Source organism: Pinus tabuliformis, chromosome X, assembly GCF_031772625.1.
Source record: "Pinus tabuliformis cultivar Carrire ecotype Pingquan chromosome X, CPIR1, whole genome shotgun sequence".
In the NCBI taxonomy this organism is placed as follows: domain Eukaryota; kingdom Viridiplantae; phylum Streptophyta; class Pinopsida; order Pinales; family Pinaceae; genus Pinus; species Pinus tabuliformis.
The window spans coordinates 1117821528-1117840140 of record NC_142308.1 but is presented as its reverse complement, the minus strand read 5'-3'; positions in this window follow the sequence as shown (position 1 = coordinate 1117840140).

Genomic DNA, 18613 nt, shown 5'->3' with positions numbered 1-18613 from the left:
TGTAGTGTTCTTCTCTTGTAATCTTGCAGAGACCTGTTGAAGCTGGGCGAGCGAGAAGACAAGTAGCTGTGAACTCCCAAAGAGAAGAGAAACCAGATCGAGGGACAAACGGAAGACACCGGTTAGTCCATCCATCTCTCTTCATTCTTAATTCATAAAGGAAGAATACTAGAATAGCTGTCTCTGTTTGTTGCTAAGGCACTGTCACACCTTAGCTGGATAGGATCGTCCTGCATAGGCATTTCTCCCCACAACAATTAGCATCCATAAACCACCATCACTAAGCACAAAAATGGATGAAACATTGAGATGTCGACCCTACCTGGTGAATCCATGCAAATAAATGGCAATTTGGAGAAATTTCAAACATTTTCGAGCTTTTAGGTGTATGCGCCGCGCAGCTCACCCAATGCACCGTGTCGTGCCAGTGCGCTGCGCCCGTTCAGAATTACACTGGAAATTTTCTCCCAGTGCGCCGCGCCTCCCCGGTGCACCGCGCCTTCTGCCCAATGCGCCGCGCCGGCCAAATTTCCTCCAACTTCACCCAAATCGCTCACGAACTCAACCAATTTGCTTTGAGTGGCTTTCTCCTTGGTCTTGGCATGCAAATAACATTGATCTTCATGAAAATGTCTTTATAAAGACATGGATTTAATTTTTGACTCTCTAAGACCCATCTTTGTAATTTTTTGGCATTGGCACTTTTTCTATTTTAATACAACTCTGTTTTTGAATTTCCTTTTTGATTTTTTGACTAAAATGATGAAATTCTTGGCAATTTTTTGCAGGGATAGCTGACATGGAATTTGGAAAAGGAGACCAGGGCTGCACCTGAAGAATTCAACAACTGAAAACTTTTGAAAATTATTATAAAGGACAAAATGTTGACTTTTCTTCAAAACAGAGTTTTGAAGAACAGTCATAATCCATCAATATGACGATGAAATTCGTGAAATAGAAAACATGTGTAGAACCTCCCTCTGGCCTGCTGGCATTTGGACACTTTAACAACTCAATTTGTGAAACCCTAGACCTATAATTGACATGACTCTTTGCCCATTGAAAGATCAAACATTGACTGTCATGGACTTTAATAAACATTGATGAAAAGACCTAGGCCAACAGGTACAAGACATGAGGGGAATGAATGACAAAGCCCTTCCGTTAGATTATGGCATGTTCCTAAATGGAATGCAGGTGATCGAGCAGGATGGGACACCTAAAAATGAAATGCAAAAAGAGTTTTGATCTTTGACAGAGGACTGACAAGACCGACTCTAACAAAGGGGTAGGGTCTAGCAAAGTTAATGGCAGAGTCCAATCTACATGCATTAGATATAAATCTTATTGCAGCCATGTCTAAAGAAGAAGAAGATAGTTTGTTGATTTAGGTATCTGAAATTTTCTCCTATCTCCTTGGTATTCAGATATTGTGCACGTGCTTCAACATCTTTCTCCACCATCAGGGATGGCTAAAAATAAAGGTAGAACTTTAAAACTTAAGGCTACTAGATTTTTCATTCTGAACAATGCACTTTATTAGAAGGATCCCAGAGGCATTTTGATGAATTTCTTAACCAAAGATGAAGCCCAGTAGGTCATGAGTGATTTTCATAAGGGAGATTGTGGAGGTCACTTATTTTGGAAGACGATGGCTAACAAAATTTTGAGAGCAGGTTACTACTGGCCTACCTTGATTTCCGATGTTTACAAAACTATCACAAGCTATCATGAATGCCAGATTTTTTAGGGAAGAAGAAAGTTGCAGCCTCTACCTCTCAAGCCAGTCGAAGTTAGTGCACCGTTTCAGCAATGGGGCCTTGATTTCATCAAAGAGATTCATCCCACATCTTTAGCTCAGCACAAGTGGATTTTGACAGGGACGGATTATTTCACAAAGTGGATTGAGGCAATCCCCACTCGGCAAGCCATGGAGTCAGTAATAATTCAGTTTCTTGAAACAAATATTTTGTCACGTTTTGGCTGTCCTAACAAACTTATTACAGATAACACATCCGCTTTCAAGTCCAAAAAGATGATTGACTTTTTCAGCAAATACAAAATTACCTTAGGACATTCTACTGCATATTATCTGCAAGGTAATGGATTGGCCGAATCCTCAAACAAGTCATTGGTCAACATCATTAAAAAGCTACTGGAAAGCAATGAGAAGAGCTGGCATAAAAAATTAGTTAATGCACTATGGGCTGATAGGGTGAGCCAAAAGAAATCAATAGGTATGTCTCCGTTCGAGATTGTATACGGTATTGACACGGTATTCTCGACATCTCTTGCAGTCCCGATTGTGAAAATTTTATAGGAAGCTGGCAGCAAGGAAGATCATTTTCAGTGGAGAATAAGTCAAATAACCCATTTCTAGCAGACAAGAGAGGAAGTTTTCCATAATACCTTTACGCTGCAGGAGAGAATTACAAAGATTTATGATCGGAAGGAAAAGGCAAACAAATTTCAGATTGAAGACATAGTGTTACAATGGGATGCTAGAAACGAGGATAAAGGAAAGCACGACAAGTTTGAGAACCTGTGGAAGGGACCATACAAAATTGCTACATATAGAAGGAAAAATTCTTTTCTACTCAAAGAAATGAATGGGGAAGATTGTCCAGGAGGACCAATAAATGGTCAGCTTCTGAAATGGTACTATCTCTAAGGAGTTTTCTGCTATCACATTTTGTCATTGTACATACCATTTTGTTCCTTTCATTTTAAAATTTTGCACTGTCACCATTCATTTAGCTTGGGACCCGAAGTGAAGGCTATAAAGTTGAATTTCAGGCTTCAATTTTTGAGTATTTAGTGTCAGCTGTTTGAGTTATTCTCAGTTGAGTCGGTTTAGCTATGAGTCTTGAGTCAAGGTGTTTTTTTTGTTGTTGGTGTTTTGAAGTTATTAACTCCATATTGCCCAATGGATGAAGGCACTTGTCTGCTTTTCCAAAGATCTGTGGTTCTTGGCACCTCCCAGGAGTTACCATCCCCATTGGAGCCAATGTTAATGTCAGTATCTTCACACTTCCATTGGTGATCAAATTGCTCTTTTGCATGCATATTAGGTGTCTCATTCGATCCATTGCATTCCATTAGGTCATGGATCAACTGATGGTAGTGGTTTCATGTCAGTTTCCCTCATGACATCCACCTACTGACCTATTTACACATTTTATTAGTCATTCACAGTCATCCTCTTTCATTTCATGTATAACAACTAGTCCTAGGGTTTAGTCCCATTAGGTCTTAGGCTTTGTCAATCATGCTTAAATAAAGAGGTCAGCAGGCACATGAAGGTTCATAAAGTCATAAGTTTACTTCTAATATGCTCAATAAATCTTTTTCACCTCAAAACCCTGTTTTGAGGTGAAAACAGAGTATTGTTCTATTTTTGTAAAATTTCATGTAATTTAATTGTTTCTATATGTAATAAGCACTCAACATCTATTCTTGGTCACCTTGCCAACTCCTGCCACTACAAAAACAAAAGCATCAAGACATCAGTCCATCAAATTGCCAAGAAAAAGAGTCAAACTTCAAACTGAAAACATATTTTTTATAAAAGTGACTAAGACTTTAGAAAAGTGGGTTGGAAATGAACAAAAATTAAAGTGTATGGTATATAAAGCAAAATCAATGAAAGATAGCCATTTCATTTTGAAAAAGTCAACTGAAGAGCTAAAATCGTGTTTTGAAGGAAGATTGAGCAAAGGAGGAAGAAACCTGAAATTTGCAACAAGTTTGCCTGGTGCTATGGATCAAAGGGTCTGCGCTGCGCATTAGAGGGGCATTGCGCATCAGGTAGCTTTTCCCTATGTAAAAATACACTGGTGCTGCGCATTATGGAGGTGTTGCGCATTGGGTTCAGCGCGCTGTGCATTGAGCTGCCAAGGTTCCAATTCACCCAAAATCATCATCTATCAATTCTTTTGCTACACTTACCTCCTAACAAGTAAGTGTTCATATATCTCAAGCTTAAATAGGGTTTTCCATGTTTGGTTCATGATTTTTGCTTCCTAAAGATCAAACCCTAGCTTGCCTCCATACTCTATTTCACATCATTGCAAAACCTTCACATCATTGCAAAACCAACATCCTTTGTCCCTTTTCCCAACCTCATTGCACTAAAACTACCCCTTGATTCTATTTTCCCTTTCCCTATTTCCCTAAGAAACTAATCCCCTTTATTAAACCCTAAGTCCCTCATAAATCAAAGCCCTAGTTCCCCAAATCCTTCCCTTCATTCCCCTACCTCATCTCATTACTATTGTTCCATTTACAAAATCTCTTCATACTCACCTTTTTGTTCCCACCTATTATCCATTATTCACCATATCATCACCACATTATCTCATAGAGACAAGCATGGAAGGAGGCAGTGAATCAGATTTTGAAGAGGACACACTTAGTGATAGCTCAAGAGAAAGAAATGTTCAGTACAGGAAGCCTCACAAAGGTGGAAAAATCATCAGGGAGGAACCTATCAACATGAGTGAAATCCTTGCTTGCACACTAGCCACCACATGTTTCAGATATCAGTCTTGTTTTGAGTTTTGTGAAATGGTTGAGAGGGTCAAATTTCACCATGAGTTAGCAAGGAAATTTGTGATAAACATGGATAAAAATATGGTACATATTGCTGGGGTAAACTTCACTCTTTCACCAACTATCATTGCAGAGGCCACAAGAATTCCAGATGTAGGGGAAAAGTGGAACAAAAGGCAAAATATTAGTAAGCAACATTATGAGCCTTATATCAAGGCCAAGTACCATGGCAAACTCAGCGGGGTGTTTCCTTTTAAATTCGTAGAGGACCGGTATGTTCCACTCATGAAACTTATTATTAAATACTTTATATGTGAGGTTAGGTTCTCTAGACTTTATGCGTACCACATCAGATTGCTCATGCACTTCACCAGGGTCAGAATGATGAGCATCCCCTATTTCATATGAAAAAACATAGAGAGGATGACAGTGATTGCAAAAAGAAACCATATCCACAGCAACTCAATAGCATTTATCATTTTTCTATCATCAAAATTATTGTTTTGCATCAGCTCACTTAGTTTGAAATGCCATGGGAAACTTTCAATGCCCATGAGTGCTTCAAGGGGCCTCAAATATTTTCAGATCCCTAAGAGGAAGGTGAACCTTCTGGGCAGAAAAAGGAGCCTGAAAATAAAATAGAGGAGGTTCCTGTGTTTGTCCCTTATGAGAGAGGCACAAGGAAGCTTTTTTCTATTGCCAAGCGAGTACTATCTTCACAAGGAGTGGAAGGGGTCTCGTTTTCTTCACCAGACCACAGGCAAATGCTATCTTCACTAGGGGTGGAAGGGGCTTTTCCTTCTTCTCCAGCTATACAGGTTGGCCAACAGTCAAAGAGCAGAGACAAATGGAAGCAAAAGATGCATGAGGAGAGCCCTACTGAAGGGCAAGATAGAGATTTTATTTTGATTGAGGAGGATGTCACTGATTTGGGTTCTCAAAGCCCAAGACTCAAGGACATGATTATCAAAGAGAAGGAGGCTGAAATACAAGCCTCATCACTCAACCTTGAGAGGGCCAAATGGATCATCAACTTTCTTGAGCAGGAAAACAAACAATTGACAGATAAGCAAGCTATTATGGAGCTATAGATGATTAGGGAAGATAGGCAAGAGGCAAAGAAAGCAAAGATAGAGATGACTTCCCTTGAGCAAGAAATTGAGAATGACTGAGAGACATGGTTGGAAAGGGTGAACATTCACCTTAAGAAGTTGCTTGAGAAATCCAATGAAGAGAAGAAAATTCTGCGCCATATGGCCTATCATTATTTAACTCAGAACAAGATTTGCAAAACAAGGGTAAAGAGGCTAAAAGCTAAGTTAAGTAGAGCCTTGAGGGCCAAGAAAGAACATGATAAACTCAAAATATTAGTTGAAGCTTCATTAGCTCAGCAAAGCACTTAATGAGGTTGCCTCTTACCAAATTTGAGGAAATTTTGGAAACTTTTTGTCATTTTTGCATTTTTGAAAATAGAAACACAGGAAATTCTGGCTGATGCACAGAGCCACCAGCACTGCACATTGAACCGGTGCATCCTATTGAAAAATGGCTTATAGATTTGGATTCAACATCAAAAAATAAGCCAACCTAGAAAGTTTCATCAATTTTGGAGATGATCTGGGCCACCAAAAGGGCAAAAAACACCCAAAAAATGCCCTCTTTGCCACTTTTTGGACCCACAAGAAGCAGTCTTGGGAGAATCAGCTTTTGGAGGGTCAAATCAACCCCAAATCAGAAAATTCAAAGTCTTTCAGAAACTAGACAGGTAGATCTTTCCAGAAAGCCATCTTGGGCTTTATTTGGGTGAGTGGAAGGCCTCCAAAGGTAGCCTTGAAGCGGCACTGCACATCAGGCTTAGGACGCTGCGCATCAGGGAGATTTTGTCAATTTTGCCTAAAACTCAAAATTTCGCCCAATTTCTTCAATGGTTGACTTTTCTTCTTGTTTAGGTAAATGAATGCATGGTAAATGATGTATTTGATGTAAGTATAGATGAAAGTAACCTCATAGGGCAAATACATCAAGTTCCAAGTGGTTTTGAGCTGTAATGAATTGGTTTCCTAAGTTTTAGAGGCAAGCTGTTCCACTGCCTATTTTTGTGTTCTTAGTTTAGATATAGTTGAAACCACCCCTTTTCTCATGGATTCGACCCTGATAGCTAGCATGAGTGGTTTCCTTGCCTATATTATGTAATTTCTTAGTCATTTGTAAAGGTTGGACTTTGGAATAAGTGGTGGCTCTCATTGAACATTTGTATCAGCAGTTTGGCAAGGAATAAAACCAGGTTTCACAGCTATTTTTGTGGGATTCTTGTGACAGTGAGTTTATGTATTGTTTCTTCTTTGTAATGAGTATTTTTTTATGTTTTATATGTATCCAAATCCATCTTTCTCTTCTAAAGCTAAATGAATCAAGGTGAATGGACAAAATACACTTTTGTGCTTTATCTTGGGAATGCATTTGGTTTTCAATTTTTTTTACTGTTTGAAGAGGATTCATAGTTTCTTTATGCCCTCCTCAACTCCTCAGCTGTCTTAATCTACTATCTTAATCCATTTCTAGTACATAAAACCTTGTCTACCTCGCCCCACAGAACATGACTGTATCCCTGAGTTGATTTCTTGGACTCAATCTGCCTTCTCCAATTGATCTAGCAACCAAAACCTAAAAATCAAACCAGAAACCCTAAGCTACTATACCTAGCATAAAATCTACATTAAATTCAGTCATCTCAAGCCCTAATTTCCAATATCCTAATTGAGATTGACAAGGAGAGAGCCCTCTCCTGACTTGGGAGGGCTAGCTACTAGGTTAAGCATGGTTTAATGTTACCATAGACCAACCTTCCTTCAGCCTGAGGTAGATCCAAGCCCTAACACCCCAGACGTAATATTAATATAAATCACAGTGTGTAATCTAGGCAGGACCGAACCTTATCGCATATCACAATCGACGTTTGGAGCATGGTTGGACTTAAGCTTTTGAACTTTTACGATAACATCGGGCGCGGGATTTTATGGATTGCAATGGATAATCCCATTGTGTCCAGAGTAATCGCATATCGCAAAAGAGATAGGTAGCAGGAAATGGGCAATGGTTCTTGCGATTGCGCAGACACAGGATTTTAATGAAGTGAAGTTGATTTTCTCGTTAGGTCTAGTTTATATCACAATCACAATGGAGTTGGAAAAGGGGTCTTTTCCTTATGAAACTTTGTGATGTGGGGTATGGATGCAATGCGGGGTATGGTGTAGTGTTGAAGTTTGTAAAGACTTCAACCTTCAGGAATCTTAAAAATATCCATTTTATTTTATTTTTTAATCAAATAACCCATAATTTTTAATACTTAAGCCTAAGTATAGTTTTTTTCTCAGGGGCTATTTAATTTGGTTTTTTGGGATAATCAAGGTTTAATATTTGGGTTTTAATTAAAAAACCTAAGTACTGAACTTTGATTATATATCTATATATATATATATATATATATATATATATATAGATATATATATATATATATATATATATATATATATATATATCTATCTATATATATATATATATATATATATATATATATATATATATATATATATATATATATATATATATCTATATATATATATATATCTATATATATATATATATATATATATATATATATATATATATTAGAATTACACTCTAAAAAATTCCCTTTTTAATGGATGGGGAGGACTATTGACTCAAGAGTTTTGGATGAAAAATTCGAGTTGAAAGTTTTAAGTCGTAAGACAGTGCTTACTTTTAAAGATAACCTTTTTTACTAAAACTAGAGTAAAATGATATAATTTTTGGAGGTTTCTTAGATATTTTATAGCTTAATGGAAAATATTTTCTGAGTTATATAATTTTTATCTAATTTTTTATTTTGGTAACCAGTTCTTAAAATTCCTACCTTCAAAATGAAAAACTAAAAATAACTTCAAGAGATGTTTGAAAAGTCAATATCGTATTATTTAACATTTTATTAACAAAATCTATAAAAGGAAGAATAAATTGCAGCGGGATGTACAATGGGAGTGACTTTTTACAGGTTTTATTCTTTATTATCTATATATATATATATATATAGTAAAGAAATTAAGAAAAGAATTTCTTTAATATGAGCCCATTTACAGGGAGAGAATCTCTCTTTCCTGATAAATCTTGAAGTATAAATGTAGATGGGCTTATCTGTTCAACAATCTGAAATGGACCAAGTCATAATTTCTAAAATTTGGTATGTTTCCCTTTTCTTTGTGTGCTTTGTCCCACTTCAGAACTAGATCTCCAATTTGGAAGGATCTTTGTGTGACTAAACTTGCATCAAAAGAAGCTTTCACCATCTGTTGATGTTTGGTGTGTGTGAGTTTGGTCTTTTCCCGTTCCTCTTCTAGTTTTAGGATTTGTGAGTTTCTTAATTGCAATGAAGAAGAATGTGTTTCTTCAATAAATTGAACTAGGGCTAATGAAGGAAGAGATAAATGTGATGGAATAATGGCTTCCTTCCCATAGAATAGGTTAAAAGAAGAAATTCCTATAGAGGCCTTCTGAGTTATCCTATCAGCCCATAGAGAAAATATTAAAGGTTTATTCCAGTTTCTTTGATTTTGATCTATAGTTCTTTTGATTATTTTAAGGAGATTTTTATTAGTAGATTCTGCCAAACCGTTTCCCTAGGGATGGTAATTAGAAAAATATTTGAGTTTAAAACCTCTCCTAATTGCAAATTCAATCATACTGGTACCTGAAAAATAAGATGCATTATAAAATATAAGTGTGGAAGGCAAACCAAATTTTGTAATGATAAATTGATCAATAAATTCAATTATAGATTCAGAATTGACTATCTTTAGCAGAATTTCTTCCACCCACTTACTGAAGTAATCTGTAGTAGTCAGAATATGCCTATGTTGTTTAGAAGAATGAAGAATGATATCACCTATGATATACAATCCCCATTGTTCGAATGGTTGATCGATGTTGACTGGCTGCAGAGGAAAAGCTAGTTTCCTTTGTCTTCCAAAAGCAGTTTGGCATGTTTTTCATTTCCTCACATATGTGTAGGTATCTTTGAACAGAGTGGGCCAGTAGTGTCCAACATGTAAGACTTTGTGTGCTATAGTATCTCCTCCAAACTATCCACCTGTTCGTCCATCATGAAGCTCCTGCAAACTGTTTGTGCTGGAGACTTTTCTAAGCATCTTAACAATATGGATCATAGCTTCTCCAAAATAACACATTATCAACAATCTCATATTTTTTTTAATCATAAAGCTATTTTTGTTTTATAATTGAGTTTGGGAGGAGCATATCCATTTTTTAAATAAAAAATTAAACTAGTGTATTGGGAATCAACATCAATCACATTTACCTCATAAATGTGTTCATTGTTACCTATGTCCCCTTCGGCTGGTATGTTGGATTCTCCTATAAGTAGCTTGTAGAAACCTTTCGCTCTGACAATTTTGGCTAGTTTTATTTCGATATAGTGATCCTGCAGAGTTGTTACCTAATTTGTTCTCTTTTCTCCTAATTCTTTTTGCATTAGTAATTGCCTAACTGCTAGGAATGGGACTATTATTTTCATGTGTGTTTTTAAGAGAAAAGGTCTAAAATGCTTTACAGATTTATATACAGAAAATGCCTAATTTTCTACTTCTGAATAATTTAATTCAGCACCCTAAAAATTTGAGCTAAAAAATGAGATGGGTGCTTCAATTTTCTGATTATTAATTTGTGTCAAAACAACAGCATAAGATGTTGAAGAGAAAAAGTGTATAAGATGAAATGATCGGAGAAATTCTGAGTATTTAAAGAAGGAGCATCGATAATAGCCTATTTGATTAAATCGAATGCTTGCTTTTCATGATGGCCCCATTTAAAAACTGCGTCTTTCTTACTCATTTGTTGTAATGGCAAAATAATTTGTGAGAAATCAGGGACAAACTTTTTAACGAAATTGATGTGTCCAAAAAATGTTTGCATGTTTTTTTGTTATATGGTGGAGAAATTTCTTAAATTTCTTTTATTCTATCAAGGTCAATGTAAATTCCATTTTTTGACACAATGAAACCTAAAAGTTTCCCTTCACTAAGAGCGAAAAAATACTTTTCTGGATTTAATGAAATCCCATATTTTCTATAGCGTCCAATTTTTTTTTTAAAGTCTTGTAAATGACTATTTCTGTTCTTTGAATAAACAGTAATGTCATCTAGATAAACAACAAGTGTTTTATTTAATAGACCTTTGAAAGCTATATCCATGGCTCATTGGAAAGTGGCCCCTACATTTATTAAACCGAATGGCATTTTTTGGTATGCATAAGTTCCCCATTTGGTTTTGAAAGTAGTCTTTATCCTATCATCTGGGTGGACCATAATTTGATTATAGCCAGAGAAACCATCAAGGAAGGACATAAGTTTGGAGCCAACAATTGATCATAAAATCTATTCCATATTGGGTAGAGGGAAATTATCCTTTTGACTGGACTTATTAAGATTCCTAAAATATATACAAATTCGGATATCAGTGTTTTTCTTCCTAACAGATACCAAGTTGGAAACTCATCTTGAATGTCTAAAATTAAAAATTATTTTAGCCTTAAGTAGTTTATTCAATTCTTTTTTGATTTGATATTCTATGTTTAGATGAATTTTCCTTATTTTTTGTTGGACATGTTTATCATTTGATATCACTAGGATTGTATGCTGAATGATAGAAGTGTCAAATGTTTTCAAATCTTCGTAACTCCAAGCAAAGACATCCTTATATTTCTTTAACAAATTGATGAAGGATAATCTTTCTTCAGACAAGCGACCAAGTCCTAAATTGATGTTCTGAGGATTATGATCTGTCCCAAGATTTATTAATTCAAATCTTAGAGTTGAACTCTCCATTTTTGAATTAGTAATTCTTTCAATATGTCTTTTAAATCATATAGATCCTCAAGTTTAACTACATATTTGTGTATGGGATTATCCTCTATTTTGTGTTTTAATTTATCATCGTGTTCATCCTGATCAATTATTTGGTCATCGTATTATTTTTCAGAAGTTATGAAACTTAAAATGTCTTCATCATCATTGAATACCTATCAGTTGGTGATATTATCGGGAATGGATGTCCTAAAGATTAATTCTACAAAAAAATCTATTGGGACTGTAATCTTCGGATGGGATCAGTTTTGATGCAACGTTAGCAAGAAGGTCAGCACTGGAATTCTGAATTCTAAGAATAGAAGAAATATTAAATGCTAAAAAATGTGAAGTGAGATATTGAACCAATGACTGATAACGCTTCAAGTGTGTAGAGATATAATGTATCATGTTTCTTACTTATTTTACTATAATTTCTAAAACTCAATAAACTTGAAGGTATTTAATGTCAAGGATAATTGCTTTATACATACCTTGGACCAATGCTTCATATTCTGTAATATTATTTGTGCATTCAAATTCCAATCTGCAAGTTAGCATTGTCTTCACACCTTCAGGATTAATCAATATGCAACCTGCTCCTTTTCCGTCACTTAATTTTGACCCATCAAAATACAATGTCTAGAATAAAGAACTAACTAATGGTTTTTCTAGCATATTTACACATATGGAAAAGTCTATCTGTGAAAAAAATTCAATTTGAGAAGTTACAAAATTACTCAGAAATGGTGACGTTTGTGCTTTAAAATTCTCAAAAAACGATTCAGTAGAGTAGTTTCCAAGAATGTTGTTATTAAATGCTACTGCCTCTTTTCACCTTTGAAATTTTTTATTGAATGTATCATATGTTTTTCTCAGTTGATTCTGATTTGACTCGACTTTCCATTAAATGGGAACCATAATTGAGACCAACCAGAGGAAAAAAAACCGTGTAGGTTTTCTACCAATCTCTTCTAAGAATTAAACCATAGAAATCTAGGATATCAGCAACAAGTAATTCGATTATTTGAAAAACTTCAGGATTCAAAGATAATCTAATAAGAACTGAATTCATTTCTCCTATGACTTTTAATTTTTTCCTATCTATTTGTGCAATGTGAACTAGAGTTTTCTAGGGTGACATGTTTAATTTTAGACAAATAGAATATGGCCTGATATTTGAAGAAGCCCCTGAATCTACCAAGCAGTTATGTACATTTTTATTAAATATTTCAAAAGTCAAAAGAAAAGGAGTATGTGAGTTAGAATTGTCACTTATCAGAATAACGTCAGAGGAATCGAATAATTGATGTGTAGGTTTTAACCCCATACAGAAATTACCTACATATGAATTCTAAAAACAGAAAATAAACAATGGCAAGAGCATAACACATAAAACAAATATACACAGAGATTTACCCCTGGATCCCAAAACCGGGACTACCAGATTGATTTTTCATTATATTAATTTCAATGTTACAATACATATATACATGTCGAAGCATCCATAAACCCCAATCCATTAACCCTATATTAGTACATAATCATAGTTCCCTTGACCGTATCTACAAAATACCATGGACCGAAAACTATCGCGCCCAAAACCATGTGTGAAATCCATGCACAAAACCATAGGTAGGTCTTCCCACCTAATATAGGGTCAAAAAAATAATTTCTCAGGTCACTTCCTTGGACCTCATAGAGGGGGGCTACCGCATCCCCTGTGACACCCCCACTACACCTGGCGCAATGAAGTGAAGGCTTCCCCCCCCCCCCCCATTTGACTATTGGGGCTAGTCGTGGAAAGAATATAACACAACCCAACATTCTCCGACTAGTTATTTTCTTTCCATGGGGGGCCATGGGAGAGCTTAGTCATTGATCTAGCCTTGCAATGCCGATTGTTTCTCTACACAAAGAGAACTTCTCAGAGCTCACAGATTTTGTCAATGCATCTGTGGTATTCTTCAAAGTTTCCATCATTACCGACAACACCTTTTTGTCTTCTACCATATCCCTCACAAAGTGATACTGAACATCAATGTTCTTTGTCTTTGAATGATAATCAAGGCTCTTTGCCAAGAAAATTGCACTTTAGCTATCATAGTCTATCTTTATAGCTCAATGTACTAACCCCATACTTGAACACAATCTCTGCAACCAAATTGCGTCCTTGCTTGCATGAGTGGCTGCCATGTATTCTACCTCTGTAGTTGACAGTGCCCATTAGGGGAATTTTGAGGTCTAAAATGGGCCTCCTAAGAAAAATGTACAACCAAAATAAAATTTATAAGAACCAATAGGATTAAAGATGATGATTCACCATTTTTGGAGTAAAAAAGTAAAAATATTAAAAATTAATAAAATAATAAACTGCTTTTTCAACTCATATTTTTCACTTATTACCCTAATGATTTAATCAAATTTCGAGTGGGAGTGCTCACTGGATGCAAAATGTAATTCCCCATCCAAGGAGTACCCATGTTTCATACTTTTGATGGACCATACTACCTACAAAATGAGAAATACATGAAAAAATGTGATTTCAATCACATTTTTCATGTATTTCTCATTTTTCATGTAGAAAGGTCCATCAAAAGTATGAAACATGAGTACTCCTTGGATGAGGAATCAAATTCTACATCCAACGAGTGTTGTTGGTCAAAATTTGAGTAAATCCATAGGGAGATAAGTTGAAAATACGAGTTGAAAAAATAGTTTTTCTTCTTTCCCTCTACAATTTGATGATGTAATCTAATCTTATTTTATTATTTCCACTGTTATTTTATAATTTCCTTAGGAGGCCCATTTTAGACCTCAAAACTCCCCTAATGAGTACATATTGTCTCTTACTCATCCAACTGATTTCACCTCCAAATAGGTTAAACACATACCCACTTGTAGATCTTCTCTGATCCAGATCTCCAGCACAGTCTGCATCAACAAATCCACAGATGTCCAAAACTTTGTCCAATATTGGTCTTCCTTGGTAGCACAAACCATAATCACCACTGCCACGCAAATACCTGAAAACCCGCTTCACTACTGTCCAATGCTCATTGCCTTGTTTTTACATAAACCTGGTCAATACTCCCACTACATGTGAACTGTCTGGCCTAGTACAGACCATCGCATACATCAGGCTACCAGCTACGCTTGCATATGGAACACGGGACATGTCCTCTTCCTCTTCTTGTGTTTTGGGACACTGTTCAATAGATAGATTTACACCTATAGGAATAGGAACCTTCACCAGTTTACTATCCCGCATATTAAACCTCTACAATATTGTCTCGACATACTTCCTCTGGTTTAACCAAAGTTTCCTCTTTGCCTAATCTTGCTTAATTTCCATGCCCAAAATATAGTTTGTAGCACCAAGATCTTTCATGTCGAATTTGGAGGAAAATTGCGTCTTCAAATCCTGGATAATTTCTTTGTCATTTACAACCAACAACATATCATCCACATAGAAGACCAGATAAATATCATGGTCACCAATTAATTTAAAATATACACAGTGATATACTTTGCTTCTGGTGAAGCCAAGTCCCCATATAAATGTATCAAATTTCTGATACCACATCCTTGGAGATTGTTTTAATCCATACAGAGACTTTTTTAACTTGCATACCAATCCGTTCTTACCCTTCACCACAAAGCCTTCAGGTTGCTTTATGTAGATCTCTTCTTTCAGATCCCCATGAACAAATGATGTCTTCACATCCATCTGTTCTACCTAAAAATCAAAAGAAGTAGCAACAGATAAAATTAATCTAATAGAATCTATCTTGGCAACACGAGAAAAAATATCACCAAAATCAATTCTCGACACCTAGGAATAACCATTTTCTACCAACTGATCTTTGTATTTATCCACCTTTCCTTTTGCATTCATCTTCTTCTTGAACACCCATTTTTTCCCAATGAGTTTCCTTCTAGCCAACAACTCCACCAGATCCCAAACCTCATTTTTATGCAAAGATTCCATTTCATCGACCATGGTCTCTTTCCAGAGTTTTCCATCCTCTGAATCTACTACTTCCTTAATAGTTCTGGGATCATCATTAGTAATAGATAAAGAAAAATTTGAACAAAAAGCAAATGGACTATACCTTTCTAGTTGCCTTCTTTCTTGAACTGATCTTCTCACAACCGGAGTTTGTGGCTCTTCATCTTCTGATTCCTCTTCTACTGTGGAGTCTGATTCTTCATCCTTTAGCTCAAACTCTATCTTCTCAAGTTCCTTTGGTAGGACTTCATGTTTAATAACATCTTTCACCTCTCTAAACACCACATCTTAGTTGTACACAACCTTCCTTTTTACAGGGTTCTAAAGGTGATAAACTTTTAAACCATCTTTATACCCAATAAATATGCATTTTTCAGATTTACTATCCAACTTTGTTATTTTATCCTTTGGAACAAGTACATATGCATCACATTCAAATGCCCTCAGATGTGAAAGAGAAGGTTTCTTACCAATCCATACCTCTTGTGAATTCTTATCCTCCAATGCTGATGAAGGTGATCTGTTGACCAGGTAACATATAGTCTCCACTGCCTCTACCCAGAATTCTTGTCCTAACTCGGTACCACTGAGCATACTTCTTGCCCTTTCCATCAACATCTTGTTCATTCTTTCTACAACTCCATTTTTCTTAGGTGTGTATGGAGCAGTCTTCTGTCATGCTATACCACACTTCTTACAAAACTCTTCAAATTCCTTCTTGCAAAACTCTCCACCATTATCTGTCCTCAACACCTTTATCTTCTTCTCTGTCTAGTTTTCCACCAGAGCCTTAAATAATTCTTTAAACCTGTCCAAGACTTCAGATTTATTCTTAAAGAAATATGTCCATGTATTCCTTGAGAAGTCATCTATAAATGATACATAGTACACAGACATACCCAGTGATGGAACCGACACAAGTCCAAACACATCACTGTACACAAGCTCTAATATCTGTTTCACCCTCTTACCACTAGAGGAGAAACTCACCTGATTATGCTTCCCATATACAAATTTTTCACAGAAATCAAAATCCAAAGAGCTATTAGACATACCTTCTACCATACCTTTACCATGAAGTATTCGAAGTCCCTTCTCTCCAATATGTCCAAGCCTTTGATGCCATAGCATGATATTTTCTCCAGAGACCACTAGATTTTCTACTGCACTTTCAAGAACCATAGAACTATTGCACCCATCAATAATAATGCTACCTTGTAGCTTTTATAGAGTTCCAATCTGAACTCCCCACGTCAATACCAATGCTCCTTGAACTATCTTGCAGGAATCTTTCTCAAACACTGTTTTTACACCTGCATCATCCAACTTACTTACAGAAATCAGATTTTTGGCTAATGCAAGAATATGAAGAACACACGGAAGTGTTCTAACCCTTCCACCTTGCAATTTCAACTTGACTTTTCCACGACCAAAAATTCTAGCCTTCCTATCATCCTCGAGGAAGACATCACCACCACCGTATTTCTCATACTTGTAGAACCACTCTTTATGGGGAGTGAAGTGAAAGGATGCACTTGATTCAATCAACCATGCCTCATGATCTATATGTGTAATTGAAGATGAAGCCAAGTACACATCCCCACCTTCATCTGAGGTGGTTTTCACCTCCATAGAAGGAGCATCATTAGATCCATTTCCTTTCTCAAGAGCTTTAGATTTAAGTCCATTTTACAGTGCCCTTCCTTTCCACATTTCCAACACAACTTTACAGGTTTTCCTGGAGATTTAGATCTCCCTCTAGATTTAGATTTCCCACTCGATGACTTTTTTTTTGTGTCTATTTTGGGACTATCCTCGTACATACAAGGCATCACCATTCTGGCTCTCCATATTTTTCCATCTCATCTCCTCCATCAACAAGGATGGGACTATTTCATCAAACTGCAAGGCAGTTGCATTGATCCAAGATCTTTTTCTTATAGATGTGTTAAAGAATTACATGCATAAATTGTAGCTTAACATATAAATTTAATGTGCACATGAGAGAAGAGGAGAAACACATAAAGCATGAAAGAATACAACAAGACTTGATAACGTAGTTCGTCCGACTTGGACTATGTCTCCGGGCCCTGCTCAATCAATGGAGAGGCCTTCATTCATTAAGTGGCATGAGAAAGAAGAGTACAAGCATCAGTTACAAAAAAGGATTTTTATACCTCCATACTGAAAAATGGCTAAAAAATGTAGAACTCTGATGGAGAAATGGATATCTCCATTGTGTTCATGGCATCGAGAAGTGTTGAAACCATATAAAATTTGTCAAAATCTAACAAAGTGAAAATCTGGCCCTCCTACAAAAATCTGCCTCGAACTCCATGCATTTCCTCCTCTGCCTGGGTGCACTGATGAACTGTGTTTAAATAAATGTTGGTGGATGGATTACACAAGAACTTTTTCTGGTGAGTTGGTTTGTGATCTGGTTATTATGGAGGAGGTCGGGCAGTCAAACCCTGCCTCCTCCTTTTTTTATATATCCGAATGTTAATTTTTAAACATTGGTTCCACCGGGCCCGCCTTGGTTGACCCGCCCACTCAACCTACCCCCGGTCGTATTCACATTATGCAAGTTGGTTGGGTGTTGGGTCCATGCCCCAAGGGTTGGCCCACGTTTATTGCATGAAGTTTTGTTTTACATGGGTTGGGTCCATGCCCCAAGGGCCAGCCCACCCAACCCTATGCTTTAATCATGGTGGTTTCGTGGGAGGGTCCGGGTGTAGTGGCCCGCCCCTCCAATAATAATATATATGTTATGTGGATGAGATTGGGGTGGCAGGGTTGGTGGCCCGCCACCCTTTTTTAATATTTTTTTTGTTATTAAAACAACTTGCACTGTTTTGAAAATTCGGATTTTGATCAAAGGAGTCATTTTAACCAAGCGACAATTTCGCCAAGAATCTAGCTTGAGTTGGCCAGATTTCATCTACCAGAAAATTTCAAATTGTGTCTTTGTTAATCCTACTCAGTGAGCAAAAAGTCAACCCAACTTTGACTGCCTCTATCTCCTTCATCCGGACTCGGATTGGAGTGTCGTTAGCACCGTTGGAATCAGGGCAATGAGAACTTTGATCTGATGTCCATTTAATCATCTCTATGC